Below are 7,088 nucleotides of genomic sequence, written 5' to 3'. Positions count from 1 at the left end.
AACACATTAAATATATCGTGCAAGTGCGCGCAGGTGCGCAAGAAGAAACAAACACAAAAAAAGGCGGGCAATTAAGCGAACTCGTGATGAAACCCCCAAAAAAAGGAGGTTACGTGTTGAAACGTAAAAAAAGGAGGTGACGGAATGCGTGCGGTAAAGAACAAGAAGTTGGCAAAATCAACGGTAACGGCGACGGTTGATACTGATGACCATATGGTTGTATTCAGATTCAACATAGGGTATCCAATATAGCATGCCATTAGGTGTAGAATGTACAATATTTGTAATTGTTCCTGTAGTGTAGAATGTACAACACTTGTAATTGTTTGTAATTGTTCATTTGTAATTGTTCATGTATATATAAAAAGTAAAACATATAACATTCTAATTAATAAGGTATATGGCGTGTGTACGCACGTGTTCAACATTTATTCGGTGATGATTACGGGGCGTTGGTAATGTGATGCACATGTGCATAACGTTATGTACTGATGGTTAACAGTTTATTTGTGATGATCATGGATTGTTATCAATATAATACACATGTGCATGATTATGTAATATATGAAAATAAAAGTAATGAATGTAAGAAATAACAGTTATTGTTTAATGTTTATTAGTGATGATTATTAGGTGTTAATAATGTGATGCACATGTGCATAATTATGTATTGTTGGTTAACAGTTTATTTTTTTGATGATTACATATGGTTGTCAACATAATGCACATGTGCAGGATTACATGATGTATGAAAATATAAGTAACTTATGTAATAAACCAATTGTTTGTTTAATGTTTAATGATAAAAAAGAAAAGGGTTGATAATTAAACATGGATTATGGTGTAAAATTACAAATTAAAGCCTTGAAAAGAAACTTGGAAATCTTAGCTGAAAAAAAAAACAGAAAAAAAAAACGATAGAAAGTAAATTAAAGCAATCGGGGATCATGTATCCATAGATTCATAACATCATTTCTTTCTACAACTCCTCTTTTTATTCTTCATGCCCTTCCCTTTTTTTTTGTATTTTACTTCCTGAGTGTTACAACCTGCACTTTGACCACAACTAGATCGTCACCCGTTAGAGCTGCTGCTTGCATTCTCATTTCCATGGCCTGCAGCTTGACCCTGTCCACCACCATCATCTTTCTTAATCTCTACATGTGGGAAGCTGTTCTCCAGCGTCTTATCACCAATATCGACATCTTCTTCCCCTGCTTCCTTCTTGTTTTTGTTAATCCCCTCAACCTGAATTCAACACAACCATTCAAATAAAACAACAAGCAATTCTTCCAGTTTTCCAACAATTGAAAAGCTTACATCATCAATGTCGACCGTTGCGTTGTTTACTAAAAGTGCTTGCCTTTTCGTCTTGCTCACTAGTTTCTTACAGTTGGTGACAAACCGATCGAGCTCCCAGAATGTTTCTGTGTCCAAAGCCTCTATGTCAAGCTCTATTTCATCACCCACTTGCGCCAACTGATCGTTCCTCTTACGTTCCTCTTACGTACGATCTGCAACAACTGTGGCATCTTCTCTGGTGGCATACTTTGCAGCCATAACCCCAATTTATGTTTCTCTTCCATGTTCATGTCCCTCTTGTTCGGATCCTTGGCTCTAGGCTTGGGCAGCTTCGGCACAGTTCCTCGTGTCGCAGTTGATGACGGTTTGATCTGTTCTGGTTCTGGTTCTGGTTCCGCAGCCTGCATTGGCGATGGCGTCCGCATAGGCGGCTGAACAACAGGTGGGACGATCGGTTTAGATGTAGTCGAGTGATTTTGCTTGTTTAAAACAGGAGCAACCGGGTCACTAAATTTTGGCTTCTTGGATCTCTCAGGCGTCTGTATATCGTCCCACGAACTTCAATCGAATTCATATACAGCAGAAAACTCATTCACACGCTGATTAGTAGGCAATTTCGCCTGAATCGGTCTAAAAAGCATCTCGAAATAGGACAGCAGCTGATGAGCCATTCCATGAACCTCATCCGTCTTGGGGTTATAAAGCATTGCATTCTCAAACACCAACCGAACATCGGAGGCAAAATCAAGTGGACTAGAATACATATTCTTGGACAAATTCAACTTAACCAAACCCAAGTCCAGTAGTATAGGTTTATCTGTAAAAGTCGACTTATTTTCCGAGTGCCAACCCCACCCATATTGACCCGTCTTCATTCTAGTGTCTCTCAGCAGTGCCAAAAGCTGCATAAACTCCACCCATGCCTCCCCGGTTGTCGGCTTGTTCTTCCATTTGCAATCCCACATAGTCAACTCCCCTATTTTTTGTAGTTGTCCGCCACCCAAGACCCTTTGTTTGCTGCCATTCTGTACATAATTGGATAGTTATCCATAAGATTCAATACCACTCGAGGAAGACGACTCGCCACTGCTTGAATTGCTCGATCCACTAGAGCTGCTGCTTGCATTCTCATTTCCATGACCTGCAGCTTGACCCTGTCCACCACCATCATCTTTCTCAATCTCCACATGTGGGAAGCTGCTCTCCAGCATCTCATCGCCAATATCAACTCCCCTATTTTTTTTGTAGTTGTCCGCCACCCAAGACCCTTTGTTTGCTGCAATTTTGTACATAATTGGATAGTTATCCATAAGGCATTTGTTCATAATCCATACATCAACGACATAGTCTAATTTTCAACATAATGCACATGTGCATATAATTTAATACAATATCATTTGCAATCAACATAATGCACATGTGCATATAATTTAATACAACATCATTTACAGTAAATATAATGCACATGTGCATATCATTTAATACAATATCATTTACAAAGTATATACATCATTTACAGTCAACATAATACCTTTTAGTCATAAATCGAATGAATTGCAACTCTTGATGTTATGTATTTATAGGTGTATTGTGTCTGTCAACTGTATTATTGGAAGATGGACCAACAATGTCACCACCAATGTCTGCATCAAATGTATGAGGAGGATTATCAGAGAATGTATGAGGAAGAACATCAGATGTAAATGGTGATGTAGAGGATGCTGTAAACACCGTTTCCGGCTGCCACCGCTGTGAAATCCGGTGTGTTACATGATTGCCGTCGTAAACATCATGCCTAATTTATTTGGTTAAATCCGATGTAAATTAAAGATTTATATATGAACCTTTTACCTGAGAAGATACCACTTGGCTAAAAATTCACCATCACTTCTGACCTGCAACTACCACCAAACACCAAACAAGAATGCCTAATTTATTTGGGATTCGAATAGAATAAAACCTACTGGAGTATGCTATATGTAAAATTGAATTACTTACAGCAGCCATCGTCCTGTCATTGAAAATTGTTTCGATCCCAGAACAACCAAATAATCTTTCAAAACGAGATTCGAATCAAGGCCAAATCATAAATTGAAATCATAGCATAAACATCTGAATTGGATTCGAAAACTAAAACCTTCAGATGCCGTAGGTTCAACTCCAACACGAGATGAGTCAGACGAAGCCATGTGTAGCCGAAATCAGTATCCCAACGCCGTAATCAGTATCCCGATCGAATCCCCTGTAAGATCGCCGCCGTGAAACTCACCGCCGTAGATCTCCGTCGACGATTAAGCAAAATCTCCAGCGAAACCCTAGATTGTGAATGACGATGGTGAACAGGGGCTGAAATAAGAGGAGAGCGTGTTTTTTTGTTAAATGTCATTTAATTACAAATTTGCCATGTGTTCACATTGGTTCTCGCGGTTCTCGCAATAATGGGTGGTTCCTAACGGATCTTTATCCTATATATATATATATATATATATATATATATATATATATATATATATATATATTAAGCCGCTAAAATAAGAACCACCTCCAGTTGTAAGAACCGTGAGAACTACTTGATCCGGAGCGAGTTGGACCAATAAATTTTTTCATAAACGTAGATGCGTGTATTATAAACACATTTGTAAAAAATAATTCAAAAAAAAAAATGTCGTGTGTGTAGTTTTGAGCACCACAAGTTTGGGTTTACAGGTGCCGTAAATTTTATTTAAATTTTACGGTACCCGTAAATCCAAACTTGTGGTGCTCAAAACTACACACACAACATATTTTTTGAATTTTTTTTTACAAATGTGTCTATAATACACGCATCTACGTTTATAAAAAAAAATTTAGTCCACCTCGCCCCGTACGGTGTAGTTCTCACGGTTCTTACAACTGGAGGTGGTTATCATTTTAGTGGTCCCCTATATATATATATATATATTGGGAGAGGATCATGAGAAAACTAAATATAAATGAAAAACTAGAAAACTAACTAAAATCCACTAAAAAGGAGGGGGAGGGAGACTTTTAATGAAGGAGGGGGACTTTTAATGAAGGAGGGGTAAAATTGGAAAAAAAATATATAACTTTTCAAACATTTCCCATTTCTCCATACGTTATCATTTTAAAACAAAAATGGCACCATAAGATTACAAATTTTCTTATCTTTCATTCAAGTATATTCGAGCATATTTTTTATGACATAAAAAAGGATTTATGGTGTCGTCATGTTTTCAACACTATTATTATAGTAGTGCACATGTGCAATATAACATGTAGTACAATTGCATTACATGCTTAAAATTAGCTTTTTGAGTCTAGTTTAGCTTTTAGGGTTAGTTTTTTTAGAGGTTTAGGATTAGGATTAGGTTTTTGGGTGTGGGGGGAGGGGGTTTAGTTTTTTTTTTTGGGGGGGGGGTGGGGGGGGTTTAGGTTTTTTTCGGGTTTATGTTTAGGGTTTAGTTTTAGGTTTTTGGGGGTGGGGGGTGGGGGGGGATTTAGGTTTTTGGGGGGTGGGGGGGGTGGGGGTTTAGGTTTTTTTCGGGTTTATGTTTAGGGTTTAGTTTTAGGTTTTTGGGGGGTGGGGGGTTTAGGTTTTTGGGGGTGGGGGGGGGGGGTTAGGCTTTTGGTGGGAGGGTGAATTTAGGTTTTTGGGGGGTGGGGGTTGGGGGGGGGGTTTAGGTTTTTGGGGGGTGTGGGTGGGGGGTGGGTTAAGTGGATTAGTGCACATGTGCAGCACAACAAAAATTTTTTTTTGAAAATGCTTTTCCATACATAAAAAGTAGCGATTTTTCTTTAAAAAATTGTAAAGAAAAAAAAATTGGTACTTTTTTAGGTTTTTTTAGGTTTTTTTAGTTAGTTTTTGGTTTTCTCATTTAAACTAGTTTTCTCATGATCCATCCCCTATATATATATATATATACATATATATATATATATATATATACAATAATATAGCCGTCCACGGGGCCATGGCCACTGGCCACGGGGGCGTGGTCGGCCTACAGACGGGAATAAAACCCTTGTTTTCTTCATTTGTTCACTTCACCACGACCCGTTTCCCTGCAAACTCTCTGGTTCCTCCACGATTTTCTGCAATTTTCTACGTTTTGCTTCCATTCAACATCAACAAGGTATGATTCTGACATCTTTTGCAGTTAGTTCAACGATTTGCATGTAGATTAAAATAAAAAATTTGGGGAAAAATCTAGGGTTCTTAAACTTGAACCGAACCAAACCCCAAATTTTTGCTTAGATCTAGTAGTGGTAGTAGTAGTAGTTTAGATGCATGTTATAGGAAGTAAATCAACCGTTATTGTTCGTAGATTTGCCCGATTTCAAGTATAAACTAAGAACCCTTGTTCTTGAACCGAAAAGTTAATATTAATACGGTAAACGGTATGTTTTTGAAAAAATGGCACTTGGGATTTCATTTTCAGGGAAAACTGCCCCTAATCAACCAAAAATTTTCAAGTTTCCGAAACCGGGTCGAAAAATGAAAAGTTGTAGTAATAGACGCCTGACCACGGGGCGTGGTCAGCGAGCACGAGGGCGTGGCTAGTGATATCTGCTGAACAAGGTGCGTGGCCAGTGGCCACGGGGCCGTGTCCAGCTCCCTATTTTTAGTTTTTTCTGAAATTTTATCATAACACGCTTATTGTTTTGTGGTTCTCTTTTGTAGAAATGGCCAGCAAGTTTCTCAAGTTCAAACAATCAGAATGGGAGTACCAAGCTCGGTAGGATGTTGGTATTATGTTATGTTTGGAACGGTGTTTAGCGAAACAGGTACATAAGAGGCTTGAATGCACTAAGCATTAGTGCTACATAAGCCCGGAAACCAGAACCAAAAGCCAAAAACCTGGAAATCATCAATTGCAGACATAAGCCCGGAAGCATTAGTGCCGCCACAGGGCCGTTTCACTGACCACGCCCCCGTGTCCACCCCCTAACCTGCTGTGCTTTCTGAAACCAACCCACCACGGGTCGTGGCCACCAGGTGTCACGGCCCTAGCCCCGGTTTGACCTGGTCCAGAGCCGCGGGACAGGAACCCCGTGGTAATTAATTTAGGCGACAGCAGAAGTCTTTAATACAGGATCTTTTTAATACTAAAAATGCCCGTTTACTTTATTACATAATTTAGGGATAAAACCCTGTAATTTACAATAAGGTGATTTCACTGGGAAATCTTTATTTTACAAAACATGTTTCTTTATTTATTTATATTAAGCCACTTCTTTAAGCTTGTAGTGTTTCACGGCACTTTTCCTGGATCACAACAGATCACCTGAAACATGTTTGAAAAATGTTTTGTCAGCGGGGAAATACTGAGTGAATCATTCTTTTAGTTTAAACAATGCTTGGTTATAATTGACAGTATTTTGAGCGATTACAATGTTTCTACATGTCAACCATATACCCACGGTATTTGTCACTCGACTCGTTTCTGTGACTGTGGTCATATCACTGTTGGGTCCGTTCACCTAAAAGTGACGTATATCACTATTTAGGTCCGTTCACCTAAAAGTGACGTATCATAATTTAGGTACGCCCACCTAAACTGATAAAAACACTAGTAATGTGCACAATACCCCACATACCGGCTGTAATTGTGGACTACAAAGAATTAATCCCTGTAATTATAACTTTGGAAAATAATTTACTTGGGAGTATTGTAAAACAATTGATAAAAAGAGAATGACTCACATTGCAGATTTATGCGGGCGGAGTTTAATCTACTGATTAGCCTTTTTAACCTAAATTAAATAACAATGCACACGAACTGGGT

At 38.6% G+C, this 7,088-nt stretch overlaps 1 pseudogene; it reads right to left on the bottom strand.

The window, feature by feature from the left end:
• Positions 1-1,074: 1,074 nt before the first annotated feature.
• LOC110888368 lies at positions 1,075-2,267 on the bottom strand (annotated as a pseudogene).
• Positions 2,268-7,088: the final 4,821 nt, after the last annotated feature.

This window comes from Helianthus annuus, chromosome 2 (assembly GCF_002127325.2).
Source record: "Helianthus annuus cultivar XRQ/B chromosome 2, HanXRQr2.0-SUNRISE, whole genome shotgun sequence".
NCBI lineage: Eukaryota > Viridiplantae > Streptophyta > Magnoliopsida > Asterales > Asteraceae > Helianthus > Helianthus annuus.
The sequence above is the reverse complement of the archived record's forward strand: the minus strand, read 5'-3'. Positions and strand labels throughout refer to the sequence as shown.